The sequence below is a fragment of the Phyllostomus discolor genome, chromosome 5, assembly GCF_004126475.2.
Source record: "Phyllostomus discolor isolate MPI-MPIP mPhyDis1 chromosome 5, mPhyDis1.pri.v3, whole genome shotgun sequence".
NCBI lineage: Eukaryota > Metazoa > Chordata > Mammalia > Chiroptera > Phyllostomidae > Phyllostomus > Phyllostomus discolor.
In genome coordinates, this window is record NC_040907.2 from 141630106 (window position 1) to 141650785 (window position 20680).

The following is a 20680-nucleotide window of genomic DNA, read 5'->3' on the forward strand; positions in this document are numbered from 1 at the left end:
TTTGAGGGTAGCTCTCAGTTCGACTAGTCACAATGATTTTGGTTTTCCTCTGTGTTGGAACAAGGTAGGGTTAGCTTCCATCCTTTGATGTTGGATGTGGATCTGTGACTTGTTTTGGCCAATGAGATGAGTGTACAAATGACATTTGTCACTTAAAGGCAGAAGATTTCAAAGAGCAAATCGTGACCCTTCATTTTCCCTCTAGTGGTGATTTGGAGACATGTGCCAGGATGGAGCCCCATCAGTGCGGGTTCCCGTGGGCTGCTACTGGGCAGAGGCCCCCTGCCAGTCCATGCCAGACACGTAATGCAATTGAGAAATAAATGTTCACTCAGTTAATTTGCTGACATTTTGAAAGTCCTTCTCTTTTTCTTTCTTCCTTTCTTTCTGTCTTCCTTCCTTCCTCCCTTTTTTCTTTCTTTCTGTTTTTCTTTCTTTCCCTTCCTTCATTCATTCCTTCCTATTTCCTGCCTTCCTTCTTTCCTTCTGTACCTTCTTCCTTCCTTTTCTGCACCAATACCTGATCCATCCTGACCAGTACAGAAAAACAGTGGGACCAATTAAAAGCTAATTCATACTGCTAACCTCATTCTTTGAGGACCATAGACTAGGTATATTTCCACCATGACACTGGAATATCATGGAATAAACATCATAGAAGGAACAAATTGGCATGAGTTATGAAACCATGGTAGAATAATTATTTTCAGATGCTCCTTTGTCCATCTTGAAGCTTTTTGATGAGGTTATTAAATAATTTATATCACCTATACTGTATGTTTTAAAGGGTTGTTGGGGGTAATAATACTAACACCCCATTTTTCAACATCAGAAATAATTCTACATGCTTTAGTTTCTCTAAAAAATTCTTTGAACTTTGTTGTAAAAATTTTAACTATAATATCTCACTATGAAAAAGACATACTATGCTTTATTCTTTTTGTTTATAAAATAATAAAAAATCCTATCCTGAATGAGAACCACAGACCCTTCGGCCATCCTTTCCTCTGTACATATGAGGGATATACCTTCAAAATACTGGAAGCATTCCCTCAAATAATGGATGAAAAAAAACAACTCTCTATTCTGGCACTTATTCTTGCAGTTTCTTAAAGTGTTCTCCTCTCACCACTATCTTCCTTTCCCTCTCTCTCTCTCTCTCTCTCTCACACACACACACACACACACACACACACACAAGTCACAAAAATCAATAATCCAAACAATGGCAGGTTCAGTTCAAGTCCTTTTAAAAATAAGCTGTCATCTTCATGGAAATATTATTTTTAAAGGATTATGCATTAGTTTCAACCTAATTACAACAGTGACTTCACCAGGCATGGCTGTTTAACATATTACAACTTCTTCTGACATCTGCTTAACAGTGAGTAATTCCAAACGAGTGGTTATTGTATATGAAATACTTCCTCTGTCTTTTGCAAAATCTCACTCCTAAAAAGACATATATAACTATTCATTTATTTTTGAAAGAAAAATTTTCATGATGTATTAAAAAGGGCTAATGAAGAGGTTTTAAACATTATACCACAAAGGAACTAGGATTTGAAAGAGTTAGGGTCTGCTTCTACTGTTCCCAAGCAATGAAGTCCAAGAAAAGTAATACGTATGACTAGTCACTTCAACTGCCTCAAGTTCAATGAAAATTGCACCTTAATATGTCCAGGGGGAATCTGAGGGAAGTGGGAATGGTTCTTAGAGAACACTTCAGTCCCTTTTGAAAAGACTTATAAAGAATGAAGTAGTACTAGTCCAAAATTTTGGATACTGTTTTTCTTTTTTGCTGTCTTGCTTCATTAATGTTGAGCTGTTCTTTGTGATCATTAGCTAGGCCTACAAAGATAAAATTCAGGAAGAATAATATTCTAAGAAAATAAGACAAATAAAAAATTATACCCATGCTACTTTTTCAACTACCGGGAATAGTTCTAATTAGTAATCGGTTGTGTTAATAACCATTGCAACAAGAATATGAATTAGGCAATAAACATGGTCTTTTCATGGGCCAAAAGTTCATGTACTTGTACAGTCCTTTTTAAAAAAAGCAGGTGAAAACTACAAGGCTTCAACTAAAATCATGTTTATTTCAAATACTCATCTATTCACTGGATTTAAGACTGGGCAGTCCCATAAATGCCTGGGGGCACAGATTACAATGTAAGTGAGATGAGGCTGGCAATTCAGCTATGAGACAAGGTCAATGCATATCTGCACATTTTTAAACCAGTGGGGAATGTACTTCTGCACCCTTCACAGCAGCAAAGAAAAACATTTCAGACAGAAAATAGCTTTCGTCAGTTTGCCAACACTAGTCAAAACAATATCTTTCTGTTTCTCTCTTCCATATAAACACAGAAACCTGAAGTGAATATATCATGGATGTTTTAAGAAAAACCAAAATTTTCCATTCCTTTCCTAATGTTCCACATGACAATCCTATTCCCTTTGAGGCAAGTAGTGAGAAGGATATAAAATTCTAGGAGTATTTCCCAAAATGTCAAAATACCAACGCATGTAAAAGACATCACTGGTGGAGCATGTCTAAAGCTGAGGCAGCAAAAATCTCATTGCCCCGGCCCCAGGCCAGGCCCTGATCTTCCTCCATCCCTTCCTCTGTTCTTCAAATCTGACCTATTCCCTTCCGGTACCTTCCTAAAGCAAAACTCCACTAAGCCCTTGGCTTTCTGAAGTCCCGTTTTTCACTATTCAAGGAAACAAGTGGCTTCTCTTATTTCCAAACTTGTAGACCCTTTCCTCATCCTTAAGGCTGCAGAAAGGAGTCTGCACATTTTTCTAAGAAATCCATTCCTGCATGCCAGTTGGTAACAATGGGTCTGTGTTGGCTGGGTCCTCAGTTCAGGTTGACTTAGGAAGAATTAGAATTGAATGTAGCATAAGCCCCAGAACCTTGTACTTCAGTAGTAATCACACTGATACCTTCCAAACTTTCCTACAACATAACAATTTGACTATCTCTGAATTACCATATTGCTTGTGACTAGTATCACATGTCTTGTACCAATTAAACAATGTCCCATATTATTCTTTCATCATCTACATATATAGGAACTCCATATGCACAAACTCTGGTCAGCTTATTTTCCTCCCAGTTAAGTCCTGATGTGAAAAATTATGTCATGTACTGCTTTAGTAAAGAAAACAATAAAATGTGGTAGTTGCCCCTTATTCACAAAGGACAGATTCCAAAACCCCCAGTGGATGCCTAAAGTTGCAGACAGTACCAAATACCATGTCTTTCTATATACATATGATAAAGTTTAATTTATACATAAGGTAGAGTCAAAGACAAATGACAATAACGAATAATAACATAGGACAATTGTAATAATATACTGTAATCAAAGATGTATGAATGAGGTCACTCGTTTCAGGGAATCCCTTGTTGTAGCCTTTGTATAGGCTCATGCTTTCTGTTGCACCACGTTGTCCTCAACTGGAACATGATTTCCATTCATTCTCTTCTGCCCATAGATGTAATGCTTTTTCCGTCTCAAATAAGCACGTATCACACACTGTGGCTGTAACTTTTGCAGTTTGAGGTGTGACAGTAAAGCCAGCAGAGATTTCTTCACTTTTCTTCACAATTTCATGGATAGAAGATTTGTTCTGATCTTCTAGGTTATCGTAACCTCAGCATATGACTTCTTTTCTTTCCTCATTGACAACTTTCAGCTTTTCACTTAAAAAAAACATACTTTATGGTTTCTCTTTGGCATATTTGAATGCCAGCATTGCAGCTCTTGCTCTTTGGGGCAGCTGAACACAAGCACTGAGATACAACAACGCTCCGTCCGGCACTGGGATGGCTGCTGAGGGACGAAGACCTGGAGTGGCTGGGCAACGCAGTGATCCATGTCCCACTGGCATAGGGGGACAGTGCAAGATTTCGTCATGCTACTCTGAATGGCACACAATTTAAAACTTATAAATTGTTTATTTCTGGAATTTTCTATATAATATCACTGGGTAAAGTCTCGCCACAGGTAACTGAAATTGTGGAAAGCAAAACTGTGGATAAGGGGGGACTGTATATTTAAATTCTTATTTACCAAGATAATAAAAACTTTGGGAAGCGGAAAGACAATGAAAATTGAATTTTGTTCTAATGGAATTTCAAATCCATTCAACAAGCCTTGTGTTCCTACTACATGAATGATGATGAGTTGATTAGACTGCATGAATAAGATCCAGTCACTTTAGGTGCTTAAAACAGTTGGGAGGCTTGGAGGTGTCACAGACAAATGTGACTGATATTTGGGAGAAAACAAAGTTGCACACCTTTCAGAGCAGTCCTGGTGCCTACCAGCAACTGGGTGCATTCCAGCAGATCTCTAGGATGACTATGTGAAAGCCAAATCCTCGCCTCTGAGAAGAAAAGCCAGGTGAAGATAAATGTTATCTGCTCAGAGATGGCCTGAGGGACACCCAGAGCCAAAGCAGGAAGTGATGCTAGGGATGAGCCCACATCCTTTCTTTTCATTCCAATCACCAGGGTGAGTAATTAGAGATTCGGTGAATAAGAGCTGCCCTGGGCACCTCTGCATTCTTCTTTCAGGGCAGGAGGAAACTGAAACACTAACATGGGGAGAAGGGAAATAGCTGAGAACTAATCAAGATAATATCTTCCCTTTTGAGAAAACTGGCAGCCTCAAGAATATTATGAAGCCGAGAATAGATATTAATGACCTGTAACATAATTGCTTCTGCCTAGTCACTGTGTCTTTGCCAATTTCTACACTCTGACTTGCAGGGTTCAGACTCTAGCAACTAAAATCAGAATGGTTTAACTTACAAAACAGAGGATACATAATAGCAACTCCTTCATATGATCACTCAGAAATATTCAATAATAAACATGACTCAAAACTTCTAAACCATAACTGTTGTAAGAAAATAACAAATTTGATTCATATTTTCTAGTGAGAAAAGTGAAATTTCTCATATCCAGGGCAAAATGCATATATATAGGCTCTCTCCATCATGTGAACTGACGTGCTAGCACTTGGCTTCCAATTTCATTTATTTTGTAAAAAACGGATCATTTCCCTGTCTCAATTAGTGAAATCCTGCCAAAAAGACACAATTGAATTTGAGTTTCAGCTTAGAAAAAGCTGCTGTCAATTTAAGAGGCTATTTTCAGAGTCAAAAAATAAAAGTGCCACAAAAATCAAGGCAAAGGTCAGTCAATTTTTTTAATCCTCGCCCAAGTGCATGTTTACTGGTTTTAGAGAGAGAAAGGAGAGAGAGAAGGGAGACAGAAAAAACATCAGTATGAAAGAGAAACCCAGATGGGTTGCCTCCTCTATGCACCCCAACAAGGGATCTAACCCAGAGCCTTCTGGTGTATGGGACGACACTCCAACCAGAGAAGCCACCCAGCCAGGGCAGAGGTCTGTCCATATTTCTGGCTGCATCTAGAGAAAAACTGGACACACACTCAAGCTCGAAGCTTGTCTCTGCTTTTGACTGTAGGGTGCCCTGTGCAGCTCAGTGAGCTAAGCTTTGGGAGCATATTTTTGTCATTAAGATCGGTCTTTTGTTTTAATCCTCACTGGAGAAAACTTAAAGCACTTTTGTGGCTCCATCTTTGGTAATGGGCACATTCCTGACAGGCTAGTTACTTATCATAATAATGGTACGTTTAAAAAAAGAATCACAAAGTATGCATGTGAGCAAGTATAATTAAAATCAGAAGATAGACCACTGAAAAACTAAAATAAGACTATTTTCCCAGTTGTGTGTTTAAGTTGAAGACACTTTAAATGAAAACTATCGATGTGATTCCATTCCTGGTAGACAACTTATCCTCATGTCAACAAATATTTGTCAGCCCCCTACTTGGGGTTTATACAGTATGTATGGTGAGTGCTGTGCAGGATACAGAAACAATCTGAAATTATAAGTTAATGTGCAAGAAAAATTGTGCAGAAAATAACCATCATACAATAGAGAATATGAAAGGTCATGTGAAATGAAGGAAAAGAGTGTCATGGAAGCATAGGAGAGAATTAAAATATCAGTTGCTAGGGTAGGGAAAGACTTAAGAGAGGAGTTAACATGTGAGTTAGGCCTGAAGGTAGTTAGGATTTGAGGGTAGGTAAGAGGATGTGTGATGTAGGATAGGCAAACCCATCAGCAAGGAAGGGTATAGAACATGCTTAGAAATGGCAAATCCACCAGCATGGAAAAGTACAGATGATGCTTAGAACTGGCAAGTAGACTCTTGGTTGGAACATTGGGTCAGACAGTGCAACTCAATGTTTGCATGGGATCCTGGACCAAACTGAAGAAGAGTCAGGCTCACTCACATCTCAGCATGGCTCAAGGACAATGGACAGTCTCTTAGGAGTGTTGGCACATAAATATAATATTTTAAATCTCTTGGGGTCCTGTGAACATGCCCTATATAAAGCCAGAAAAGTGACTTCCTGTTTAGACTCATTTGCCAACTTATTCCTCTGTCTACAGATTTTTCATCTATAAAGTGAGAGTAATTATAATGCTCATCTAGTCTACCTACAGTAGGTAGCTAGGAGACTAAAGAGACTCTCTAAGTATGAAATGATTCTGTTGAAAGTGGCCTGACTGAAAGTAGAAGACAAGTATGCTGTTGAACTCAGAAAACTATTATCAAGCATCAAAATCCTTTTCTAGAGAACAGGAGGAAAATTTGGACACAAGAATGTACACACACACACACACACACACACACACACACACTTGAAACTGCTCAAAGAATCTGAACAAGCTGTTCCAACAGAAAAAAAAAATACCGAAGAGCTCGTCACTTTTCATTGTCCTATCATTTTCAGGAAATTCCAAAAAAGTAAAAATAAAAGATGCAACAACAGTTTTTCCATGGGCTAAGCCAGCTGCTACTACCTCAACAGGACACTGTTGTTTAAATACCAGTAATAGAATCCAGAGGCCCATCAGAAATAATATAACGCCTTATGAAGAGGATTCCAAATTAATCATCCATCCTAAATGAAATAAATAAATCTCCAGGCAAAGCCAAACAGATGTAGAACAAAATAGCTTATAATAACAAAAAAGCTCATAATATACCTCTTCTTTCTGTTTCTTATTGCAGAAAGCAAAGGAGAGTGAAAAATATCACTTATATCACCCAAGGCAAAACTTCATCCATTCATCCATTTGACAGCTTTAACAAACAGTTACTATGTGCCAGGAAAGATGCTGGGGAAATGAAATATAAAAAAATAGTTTTTGCTCTTGAGGAGGTAAGGCTAGTAAGAATAAAATCTACCAACATTCATGTTATAAGTCTAAGGAAGAACTATTCCTATTATTGCAATTGTCTCTTAGAACAACACTTTGGAAAAAGTATGTCTTACTGATTTGAAAACTGACACCCACAGAGTTTGAGCAGTTTGTCTAAGTAGGCAAAACAAGCTGTTGATGGAGCCAGGATTCAAACCCAGGTCTTTTGTCCCCAAACCTTTCTAAACCAAGGATGAATAGGTAAGGTTTTTCTTTAGCATCACTACATAAACTGCTGAGCTGTTTCTATTTCATAGAAAATTCCATTTGTCCATCTCATTTCCTCTTGGCTTGTAGTCACAAAACAGTCTGAATGAAATCCTGTCATAAATCATCATAGGCCTAGTAACATAGCATTAAATTACATGCAGCAAGAACTACTCCAAATTCAAGGACGAGATGCAAACACGATCATACAAGAAGTGTTTGCTTACCTCTTTCAGCCCAGACGCAGCTGACAAAACCTAGATAATATTTTCAACCTCATTTATAATTTTTAGAATAAAAATAATGTTGAGATATCATTCCTCCTACCAATAAATTGGCACAGGTTTTTAAAGAGGAATGAAACTGAGTGTTGGCATTTATAACACATTGCTTTTTAATGTGCGTAATTTTGAAGGCAACAATTCCACCTCTGGGAAAGTAAGAGGTCACCACTCAGGCCTATAAACTCTGAGTCACTGTTCTTCCTCTCTCTCCCTTGCTCTACATATTCAATTACTGGCTAAGTCCTGTCACTTCTACTTCCGAAGTTTCTCTCCAGTCTATTTCTCCCCTCATTGTCACTGTGGAATATCATTTTTTTTTTCTCATTTGACTATTAGCCTTATTACTGGTCTCTTCAATTCCTATTTTCCACCACCTAAATTTATTCCACATAATCATCCAGATATATGTTAACTACAGTTCTAACACATTCACTGTGATGTGAATACCCAATCATTTTCTAATTGCCTTTCAAAGTAAGAAGGAACACCTTTCCCTAACTTCCTAGGCATACAGAAACATGGCCTCATCATTACTTCCCACTTATTCCCCAAATGGAAAAATGTAATTCCTAAACAAACCTTAAGTTTTCTTCCTTCAAGGGTTTTACATTGCCTACATAACTTATCTACAGAAGGTCTCCCAATTCCCACAGCACTATTCTTGTATCTCATTTAAGTCATATTATGCTGTAGCTTAAATTATTTGCAAATTTGATCTACTCTTATATTAAATTATGCATTCCCTGAAAACAGCCTGTGACTTGTTTTTCTCTGTATCTGTCTTCAGTGGGGTTTCCTTGAGGCAGAGACTGAGACAGGGATTCCTGTAAGAAATATGAGGTCTGTCCAGAAAGTCTGGCCATTGTTAATTTGAGAAGGGTTTGCATGACATCAATATAAGCTAGCAGCCAAGGAAAGCGGACAGGAATGCACATATATGAACAATGATGACTTCACTGAGTACAGTGAGGGGAGGTAGATGCCATTGGGTGAGCACGTGTACCGTGTGGCTGTCACATTCAAAATGACTGGGTGAGTAGAGCAACAAACTTGCATCAAATCTTGTGTTAAGTTTGAGCATTCCTCCATGGAAACTATTCAAATGATTCAGAAAGCCACCACTATGGGCAAGTGGTGACTGGCAGCTTCATCACAACAACACTTGCCCACTCATGCATCACATCTTGTACAGAGATTTTTTTGACAAAATATCAAATCATCCAGGTGATTCAGTCCCCCTGCAGCCCAGATTTATTATCCTGCAACTCCTGGCTTCTCCTAAAACTAAAATCACCTTTGAAGAGGAGATTTCAGACCATTGATGAGATTCAGGAAAATGCAACAGGGCAGCTGATGGTGATTGGGAGAACTGTGTGAGGTCCCAAGGTGCCTAATTTGAAGGGGACAAAGACACCATTGTCCTATGTACAATGTCTCTTTTATCTTATATCTTCTTCAATAAACGTCTATTTTTCATATTGCATGGCTGGATACCTTCTGGACAGTCCTGAAGCAGTGCCCTCAGGGGAATGTAGGGGCTGTGAAGAAAGCAAGATAAACATTGGAGGGGCTAGGCAAAGATGTTGTTTCAAGGCAAGTGGAGCTTCAGCCTCATCCCATAGGAGCTCTGAAACAGAGAATGCACCACAGACTTGTTGCATCGGAGGTGAGAAAGCTGGGCTATTATACACTGCATCCGCCACTATTGGCCACAGGCCACCTTTGGAGAGGTTTGTAGCTTCCCAGGCCTCTCCGGACTAGGGACCTCCTATAAGCCACAGGCAATACTTTGAAGAACAAAAGTGGAAAACATTAACAACTAACATGCACAACAGCTGGGAGATAGGTGTACCCACCCCATAAAAGTATGGAGAATACACATACATCACCTGCTACAGAGTCCCCAATTACACCTCTAGTAGCTCAGAGCCAATAGTAGATGCTCAGTAAGTAGCAGTTGAAAAGAAGTTATACTCTATTCTTATGTTTGAAGTACATTAGTATAGTCTTAAAAAGAGCCACCTGGTCATTTACTATCTTAGGGCTGCTATCTCAAAGTACCATATACCGGGTGGCTTGTAAACAATAGAAATTTATTTCAAACAGTTCTGGATGCTGGAAGTTAGAGTAAAATAACAAGCATGACTGATTTCTGGGAGGGTCTTTTGGGGGATTGCAAATATCTTATTTCTTGTTATATTATCTCAGGGTGAAAAGTGGGAAGCTAGCTCTCTGGTTCCTACTTATAAGGGCACTAACCTCATTTATGAGGGCTCCAGCCTCATGGAATAATCACTTCCCAAGCACTCCACCCCCAGCCACCATCACAATGGGGATTAGATTTCAGTGTAAGAATTGGGACATAGTTAGTCCACAGCACTTACCCTTCCCCAGGTAAATGAATAAGCAAACAGAAAGAAAAGCACATGGGATTGTTATATTGCAGTTACCTGATTTAAAATAACTTTTTGATCACAGAACCAGGAATAGATCACTAGCGGTAAGAGGGAAGGAGGAAGGTGGAGGCTGACCGAGAGAAAGTGAAGAGATTAGTCAAAGATATATGAAGGACCCATGGACTTGGACACTGGTGTAGGGATTGACTATGGAAGTAGGGGGGCGGGCTGAGTGGAGCGGGGCAAAGGGGGGAAATTGGGACAACTGTAATAGCATAAAAAATAGAACAGTGATAAAAATAAAATAAATTTTTGTAGTCACTATTAAGTTTAAACTAGTGCATTTCATTTAAAATTGATTCATACCCATGAAAAATTGAACAGTTCGTCACTCTTAGAGATTTAAGATGAACGTTAGTGAAAATATTGAGGGCAATTTTTGATGAAAGTGATTATTTTCACTCTTAAGAATAGAATGTCTACTAGTGACCCCATTAAACTGCTGATTATGGCAATAAATATTTACAGAAGGAGCCAAATCTTTCTCTGTAAGCCCCAAGAGAGTCTCTTAGCTGTAGTCAATCATATTCCTAGTCGAGATCATCTTTGGATCAGTGAGTAATAAATGAAAAATGATACATCAGTAGGCAGCATCATTCCACCCTCACAATGATCCCACTTACCCTGCTCAAAATCATGGCTGCCGACTTACAAACATTTCTTCTTAGTGGCCAGGGAATCATGTGTTTTATCAACAAAATAATCTAAATTTAAAATGAAGGCAAAGGCACTCAAAACTCTTACGTCTGTCTTTTCCTTCACAACAGCTTCGAGAAGACTCCATGATACACATTGGAACCCAATATTTATCCAAGAAATGCTGTCGCACTCTGCCTCCCAAACCTACTTCTTGAGCTTCTCCTTCTTACTCATTACTTCTGTCAAAGAGCCCTGTATTTCATTTCAACCTGGCTACCCTAGAAAAAGTATACAAAGGGTAAATGGCCTTTAAATAATTTGCTCTGAGTATACATAGTGAATATATTTCTACATATCTGCACCTCAGTTCTATGGGTTCTATTACAACCCCATTACAAACACAATTTCCCAAAACAGACCATCATATGTTTTATCTCCTTTTTGAAATGTTCCTTTCTTATTTTCTTGAAATCTATTCATCTATGCCTCAATTTCTGACACATTTAATACTATTCAATCCACGGGTGTTTGTAATGATTTTTTATGAGTAAATAACCTTGCTAGGTATTACAGAATTCACAGCTGTTATCAGAGATGACCTTTGCCCTCAAAGAGTTTACCATCTAATTGAGAAAATACATATAAGTAATCACAACATATGTACCAAAATCAAAATATAGCTGGAGTACTTTGAGAGAAAAGAGTTATCATTTTATACTACTACCTTAGTATGTATCATGCTTGTTATAAAATGCAAATCTATTTCACTGCAATTCATATGTTAGGAAACAACTTAAGCATGAAGCAAATTTCACACTTCCTTCTGTACAGCTCTGCAGAAAACTACACCCAGTTGAACTGAGCTTTGGAAGAGTGCAAAAAACACACACGCACATACCTTAAAATTCACCAGTCACCTTAGTGTGTTATGAATCACACCTATCCACATCTAGAATTAAAATTTTCTGTGCAATTCCACAATAATTCATAAGCTGAAATATTCCTGACACTCACTTCCACTAACAAACTTCAGGTCTTTATAGAGGTAAACTACCAAATTATCATAGCATTTCTGTATTTATTGACCAATCAACATGCAAAAAAAAGGTATTCTACCATTTTTACTTGGTTTCTATCTAACTGAAGGTTTTGAATATTGTGTTCCTAACCCCATTTGTCCCATAGCTCTGTCATTGTTTTTGTGAAATTTATATAATGTAGTGATTTTTAGAAATGCATATGTAGAGTGAACAGAATTGACTGCATGTGTTCACATTATCTGAAAAGTATTTAAAACATAAATAAATGTAAATTATATAGCCCCCCCCACATATATATATATATATATATATATATATATATATATATATATCTTCTTCTCCCTACCCCGCCCCCACCATTAGTTTTTGACATGATTCATACAACTAACCCTTTGGGGGGATAAAGAATGCTTCTAACCTCCTGAAGAGACAACAGTGCTAAATACCGACTTTGTCCTACCACAGGCCAGTTTATGGTCTCCCCTTCACAATAGTGGCAAGGATTGTTCTCTTCTCTCTCCTTACTTTTTAGATATGCAGTAGAAAATTTGGAGTTTGCAAAACTGCAGCGTCGTCTGAGTTGTAATTCCACTGCAGTGCAGGTAGAAATGTGTTCCCTAGTCTAACCAAGACCTAGAAAGTAAAGTCATCACAGAATTATATTTTCTATAACACTTTTATCTCCAGCTCCTATCACAGTGCCCAGCACACCTTGCATACTTAATAAACATTAGCCCAAAGTTGATTTAGTAGCACAGCAACTTCTTACTGTTCTGTTGCTGTCAGCACATTTATCTCCTTCAGGAGAAATGCCTAAGACCTGCCATACTTTCCTAAAAGATAGAAAAGAAATTATATATCCAAACTAATGTTGTCTTTAAAGGAATGGAAAACTAAGATATCATCTGATTTCCTAAAGTTAACATTGATGCCAACCTTAAAATGACCTTATTTGAGCCCTAATTTATTCTTCAGAACACTATGATTTATCTCTTACTTAGGAATTATTGACTAATTAAAGAAAATAAAATACATAGCCCATCCTTGCTTTTAAAGAGTGTAAACAAAGAAAGCCCAAAATAGCCAACCTTATTTCTGAAGTTGTCAGAATGTGGCACTTGTAACTATAGGAACAAAGCCAGTAATTATTCATCTTTAATTCATTTGACTAAACAGCCAAAGAAGTGGAAAACTGAAAACTAATGTTTGAAGTGAAGTAAGGAGACAGTTTAAATGCTAGTAACACTGACCTGCCTCAGGGATGAATGCGTGCAATTCAAAGGCACTTAGTGGTAGTACAGAGATAACTCACGCAAGCATCAACTGATGAAGAAGATGTCCTCATCAGTGGCTCAGAAGCCCAAGAAACAAATTTAGATCTATCTGAATTGAGGGTTTTTGTTTTTTTTTTTTAATACAGTACCTTGTTTTCCAAATGGTTCTATCAATTTCTGAAGCCCAAGGTGAAGACTGTGGGTTTCCTGAGTGGATGAACATGCACAGAGCTGGTTTGGACACACACACAGGAAATTGCTAAAATATGACACTTACTCTGAGCAAAGACACATTTTCTCATTCCATGTAACCCAGAGAGAGACAGACAGACCCAGGACTTCTGAAATCACTTCTACCAAAAACAAAACAAAACAAAACAAAAAAACCCCACAAAACACATCATGGCTAAAATGAAGGATTAGAAGTTTTATTATTCAAGAGAAGACCAAAACTCCCTAAAAATCTGAACACAGAAACTTGGCTATATTTTTTTTTAATTTTAAACGCTGATACTAAATATTAACCTTTTATTGTGTACCCAAATGCACTATAATTTATAGAGTATTAGATATGATTTCTTAAATACAATCTCACATATGTTATTACCAAAAGATAAAAAGAATACTCTTGTTATACCATGAATATGTTATAATATACTTAAATATAGAAAAATAATTTATTTTAAATTAACTTAATTTGAGCTTTATATCTGAGTAAAAAATACAGATGTTTTATTTTTTGTTTTTATTTATTTATTTATTTATGTTTTCAAAAGACTTTACTGTATTTCTTCTATTACCAATTAGTTCCCTTATACCTCCCATCCCCCTGCAATCTCCTCTCTTGTGGTCCATGCCCACGGAAAGGGGAACCCTTCTGCACTGTTGGAGGGAATGCAGACTGTGGCAGCCACTGTGGAAAACACTATGGAGATATCTCAAAAAATTAAAAATGGATCTGCCTTTTGACCCAGCTATCCTACTTCTGGGAATATATCTGAAGGATCCCAAAACACAAATTCCAAAGAACAGAAGCACCCCTATGTTCATTGTAGTGTTATTTACAAATGCAAATATATGGAGGCAGCCCAAGTGTCCATCAGTAGATGAGTGGATAGAACAACTATGGAATATTCGCATAATGGAATATTACTCAGCCATGGAAATGAAGAAAAGTCTACGCTTTACAAAAGCATGGATGGACCTGGAGCACATTATGCAGAGTGAAATAAGCCAGTCAGAGAAAGACAAACACTAAATGATTTCACTCATATGTGGAATCTAATGAATAAATTGATCTGAAAACCAAAATGAGACAGACCCATACACAGAGAGCAGACTGACCCTTCTGGTGGGGGAGGGGGCAGGGGTTAGAGTGTGGAGGATTGAGCAAAATATAGAAAGATAATATAAAAGTAATGAATTTGAATTGCATGTAAAGGTTCTATTTTAATACTACTAAGGATAAGTAGAAAGCACTCCATTTTTATTCTGAATGATTCACAAGGACAGCATACCTGACCAGCCCTGGAAGGAGTCTCTGAGAGAAGTTTTTGGATTTGACTTCCCTTTGGAATACTTGTCAATCTGCGTCCTCCCTCCCTCCCAGTCTGTCTCATGACTGGATGCACAACTATGCAGGTTGGCTGGCTGGAATTAGGGGTTGAGCAGCAATGTGGATGGATGGATAAAACAGAGTGAGATTAATGCAAACTATGAGAATTTGCAATGTGATCTCTGGTGAACAGCCACAGAGAAGCTGGGTTTGGGAATAAGAATAGAATGGTTAGAGGTTTGACTTTGGAAGTTAGTCTTTCACCCCAAAGTACAGTCCCCTTAACTTATGAGCATCTAACTTAAAAACCAACATTTCCTATAGAAGACTCAGAACTTCTGCCAAGGCCATATCTGTAAAGCACTGGAGTTTACCATGTAGGAAACTGATGGTTTCAAAGCAGAGGATGACAAAATGCAAATAAAGTGACACTTCATTTAACATCATGGCGGAGTCCCTAGCGAGTAATTTAATGCTTGTCATGATCTGACCCTGTCCCAGTTTTTCTTCACCTTCAATCACTCTCTAATATAAATTTTGTGTTAGTGGTTCTTAAATTGTATCATACATATCACCTGAGACTCAATGCTTATTAAAAAGGCCAAGATCCCTGGACCTTACCCTATCCTGGCTCAGTGGGTATAGGGTGAGACCCAGATACTTACATATTTAATACTACCTCCAGGTGACTCTGATGCATGTGACTTCTGAGCCACACTGAAAAAAGTACCCGATGCTTAAGGTACATTCCCAAAATTGTCATGCTCTCTTTTTTGCCTCCTGACTTCCTTCTTTACCATTTCTATCATTCAACTCATAATCACTGGGCACGAGTCTAGGTTAACTCCTACATGTCTTTGAAACCTAACTTAAGCATGAAGTTCCCCGGGAAGGACTCAATGATCCTTACAGGGTAAACAACAGTGAAGTTAGATGTCCTTTGGCTCACCAAGAACCCTGACTTTAGTCTTATTCTAGCATTAAATAGCTATATAACAATGGCTGGTACACTTAATTTCTTCCACTAAACTACAGGCCTATTACAAAACAGATGTTTTCAACAAATACTTGATAAACAAATGAGATGGAGTAAAATAATGAATGGACTTCAAAGCAGACTTTCAGATATGAATAGCTTGTCTAAGTGATGCTATTAGCTTCATCTCCCCAAATCCTCCTGCTCCCAACAAATCCCCTTTCACAGGATATTGAAATTTTTACTGTATCATATTGACTGATAATTCATTAAATCAGAAGTAATTTGAGTTAATAAACATTTTCCTTTTAAGATGAAAATCTCTCTACAAGGTAAAATATTTAACAGGCTTTTTACTGCAATATAGAATGTTCTAATCAGATTGCTTTCCCCCAGGCTCATTTTCCTAATTCCCTTGCAACATTTCTAATTTAGGGGAGCAGGTTATTAAGCCTTGAGATATTTTAAAATAAAATTTTAAGTAAACGTCCTAACTACATTATTTTTATTGAGATTTATTATTCCAAAGTAGTCACATATATGAATCAAAACATCTTGCAATGAGGCCTAGAGTTTCAAAGTTGCAAAGAAACTCATTTCAACCCACTCTTGTTTACAGAAAAGAAAAATGAAGTGCAGAAAGATTAAGGACATTAACAAAGCTTGTGCAGTCCTCCCTCTTCCATTAAGTATTTTGGACTCTACCTCAAAACAGCAAATAAAATTGATGATCTTTAAATGCATACTTTATTTTTGGAAGAAAATAATTCTATCCTCTATTTCCCATATAGAACTACTGGACATATACATACTGAATGGTTTTTAAAATAAAGCAAAATGGCTTAATAGTACATTAGAAGGAATTAGAAGGAAATGGACAGTTTTTCAGGGTATCTGTATGGCTGTAGTGCATAGGATTAACCACCAGTCAGGTGAAGAAATTCTGGAAATTAACATCTGACACTGCAGATCCCATAGAGTACAAGGCACAGACTAATACTTTACTCACAATTCACTTAAGGTACTACAATGGATCCCACATTTTAGTAAGAAGGCTAAAATAACTCATTGTGTCTGAGGGATATAACACACTTTACCTAACTCATCAAATGTATGAGTTCCTTCCTAAATTGAGGCACTGTTTTCTCACTCACTGGGTTCTAGCAGTTGCTCTTCTGCTTGCATGACTTGGTCAAATTACTTTATCTCTTTAAACCTCAGTTTTATTGACTACAAAATGGGGATAATAATAGTACTCAGAATGCAGAATGCTATGAGGATTAAGTAAGATAATGGATTTAAAAGCATTTAGCATAGTACATGGCCATTAGTAAATCTCAAGAAACTATCATTATCTTCATCATCATCATCACTATTGTCAGTCTCACAGTTAAAAATTATATGAATTCAAATAAGGAATAAAATTAAATCTAACTTCACTGTCGTATGATTCAGGGGTGTCCAACCCCTGGCCCATGGGTCATGATGCTGAAACCCTCATCCATGGGAATAGCCCCTTACTGAGGAGACCCCACAGAGATCCCTAGTTTCTTCCACCAGAAGAGGACACAGAAAGGGCACCAGCTCAGAATCAGGAAAAAGGCCCTTGCCAGAGAATGCAACCCTGCTGGGCCCTTGATCTTGGACTTCCCAGCCAAAGAACTGCAGCAAGGATACTAGGTGAGGCACTGAAAGGGGCAGGAGGTTAGCTGAGCAGCTTGAACATCATAAGTATAATACTTATCACTGTCTATACATAACATGCCTGGCATCACAATTGCTATATTACATCTTTCATTTCATTTGTTCCTCTCACATTCACATAGCAACAACACGGGAAAGACTTGTGTGTGGTAGGATGCTGGCCAAAGATCCAGAAAATCTGGGTTGAAATCCTAATCCTGCCTATTATTACTTGGGTAGCCTTAGGTAAGTCATTACAGAACTTTGACCTTCAGTTTCCTCATCATTAATGGGCCCAATAAGCCACCCTCACAGAGCTGTGTGGATGAAGTGAGCTAATAAATAAATATGGAGCATACAGCATAGGGTCCAACACACGCTCTCAATATGTAACCACTTGTTAATATGTTAGTCTGATTCTCCTTTTAATTCCAATTCTACACTCACCTTTTAATTTAATCTCATCTGTGTTGGTGACTATGCAGAAAAGCTACCTGGCTCAGGCTGATATCCTCAAATGGGACCTTGTATGTAATAGGTATTCAATACATGTTTGTTGAATGAATGAATAAACTATGGCCCAAGAGTTTTTTTTTTATGAAACCTCTGCTTTTACTGTTTATAGATACAGGTTTTAGAGCCTTAAAATTAAAACTAAATAGAATAAACTCCATGGGCAACATGGCAGAAGTAACATTCTTCACCACCCCACTCACTTTTAGGAAGTCACTAGCACCTTAAGAAAAATGGCTAAAGTTATGCCTACAGACCTTGTTGTTTCTTTAATTTAGTTGCCTACATTATTCTTACCAATATACCTATTTTTGTCCTTAATAAGAACATAGACTTTTCTTTGATCTATAAAAGTCAGAAAACTTGGAATCTTCAAATTCTTGACTGTAAAAAGACAGAAGAAAACAACTAGTCTCACCATATACACACAAAATCATTGGAACTGTGGTGATGGATATAAACTAAACTTGTAATCATTTCACAATATACATATATCAAAACATAAAGTTGTACCCCTAAAACTAATACAATGTTATATATCCATTATATCTCAAGTTTTAAAAAAAAAAAACCTTCCCAAGCAATTCTAATGCGTACCCAAGAACAGAAATTTAAAATGTTTCCTACTAAAACAGTGTCCAAAATTCAGGGCCATGAGTAAATACTATTCATATCATTATGGTATCAATACTGGTTTGGCGGTGTGTCACATAATGGCCATAGTAGTGATGCACAATATCCTGGCCTCTGACCCACTGTCCCTAAAACATGTATTACAAGGGCATTTTTAATGTACCTTCAAATGCTATGAGCGTGCAGTGGTCTTTGCTTTTTTCACAGGGCAATGGCATATTACAATCCTTCCATATTTTAATTGGCATTTTCTTTAAGAACGTCTAAAAGTTGGTCAGAATTGCAACTATTAGAAACCTATTTATCTTAATAACAACCAGCAGGAAAAAAAATAGTACTTACAGAATTTTTATTTTGCATCAAACATAATGCCAAGGCCCATGAAGGTGCAAAAAGGAATACAGGACTAAATCCCTACTCTGAAATACTTATGTGGGACCAAAAAACTGTGATAAACTAACAATCTAAGAAAAATACCTAGAAAATGAGTGCTATCTGTGTGGTATTCAAGAAAAATATAAAATGGGGAAGAAAGTGTGATTAAGAAGAGTAACAGTAATGACAACTTATCCTTACCGAGCACATATGCAGCCTGGCACTATTCTTTGTATCTCAGGAATATTGGCTGATTTGAAGTTCTTACCCCTATGAGCAGTTATTTTCACTATGTTACCATTAGAACACTGAGGTGATGGAGACCAAGGACTTGCTCATGGTTACAGAGGAGGTGGGCAGTTCAGCCTGGACTCAAACCAATGACCTGGTTACACAGTAAGAAATTTCTTTTTTTGAAGAGGAACATGGGAACTGAGTCTTGAGTAAAAAGCTAAGATTTCCCGTTTGTTTTTGTTTACATGAAGAGCAAGGTATCATCAAGAGACTGTCCCCTCACTCTGCCACACACACTGCTGTATGACCTTGGCCAGGGAGCCGCTCTCAAGTTTCAGTTCTGACATCTACAAAATACTGACCCATGATCACTATGATGCTTTCAGTTCCTCAGCAACCAGAGTACAATTTAAATGAACAGAAGACATACGGGAGCATGCAGTACAAAGGCAGACGTGATGGACAGAGGTGTGCATCTGAAATGAGAGTGAGGAGAATGACAGCAGTCAGGATCAGCTCCCAGCGTTCCACGAAATGCACTTTGCCGCGCCACCACAGTCATCTTCTCAATGGCTTTTATGTCATGAAAGACATATGCCATCTAGAAGTTCAGTTTACTCTGTGTATCTGTTTTTGGAATCCTTATCCCCAAATATGTCTTTTTAAATTGATTTTAGATGGGAGGTGGAGAAAGAGAGACACGCTGATATAAGAGATAAACATTAGCTGGTTGCCTTCTCATACACGGCCCAACCAGAGATCAAATCCACAACTTAGGTTTGTTGGAGCCCAGCCCGGGGATGGAACCTGGGATGATTCTCCAACCAACTGAGCCACATGACCAAGGCTGCTCTGGGTATCTTAAAGGTGTGACTCTGTAAAAGAAAAAAGATGGATTTCTGAAGTCCCCTTTCCTAGGGAGAGAGTTTTCCTTGAATCTCTTCAAATCAGGTTCACAGCATACTCCTCAAAGAAAGGCTTGAGGTACCAAATTTCCCTTTTCTGAAGGGTCTCTTCCTTCATGACAACACTTTCCAGGTTTTGAGAACCAACTTCACCTTTGTTTTTTCCGGATTATGACAAGACCTTCAAGCAGCCATGACCCTTTAACAAAAGGGTACAGAGAGTAACACTTCCCATTGATATCTTAACACAGCCCAACCTTATCACACAAAAGGTGGCTAAGGGTAATAAAGCTAAACAGCAAGTGCTTCTGCTTCACTGACAAATGATCCAGAATCCTACTCCATTTTCTCCTTGCTCTTTCCATCTCCGGTCTATCAGAGATTCTGAGCCTTTAATTGGCCTGATACTGGCCTGGGTCTTGCCCTTGGAATGTGGTGACTATATGTCATTGCCTTGGGTTTTTTATGGGATCTGACAAAGACTTTTCCTTTCTGTTTCTATATACATGAGTTAGGACGTCAACCACAGCTCACCTTCTAGGATGTCAACCCCGGCCAGATAAGGGACATCGAGTTGCCCATC

At 37.9% G+C, this 20680-nt stretch overlaps 1 protein-coding gene across 3 annotated transcripts in view; it reads right to left on the bottom strand.

The window, feature by feature from the left end:
* The window catches only part of PRKG1 (protein kinase cGMP-dependent 1), a 1342121-nt gene that overhangs the window by 989941 nt on the left and 331500 nt on the right, over positions 1-20680 (bottom strand). The gene's annotated exons all lie outside the window — the stretch shown is intronic.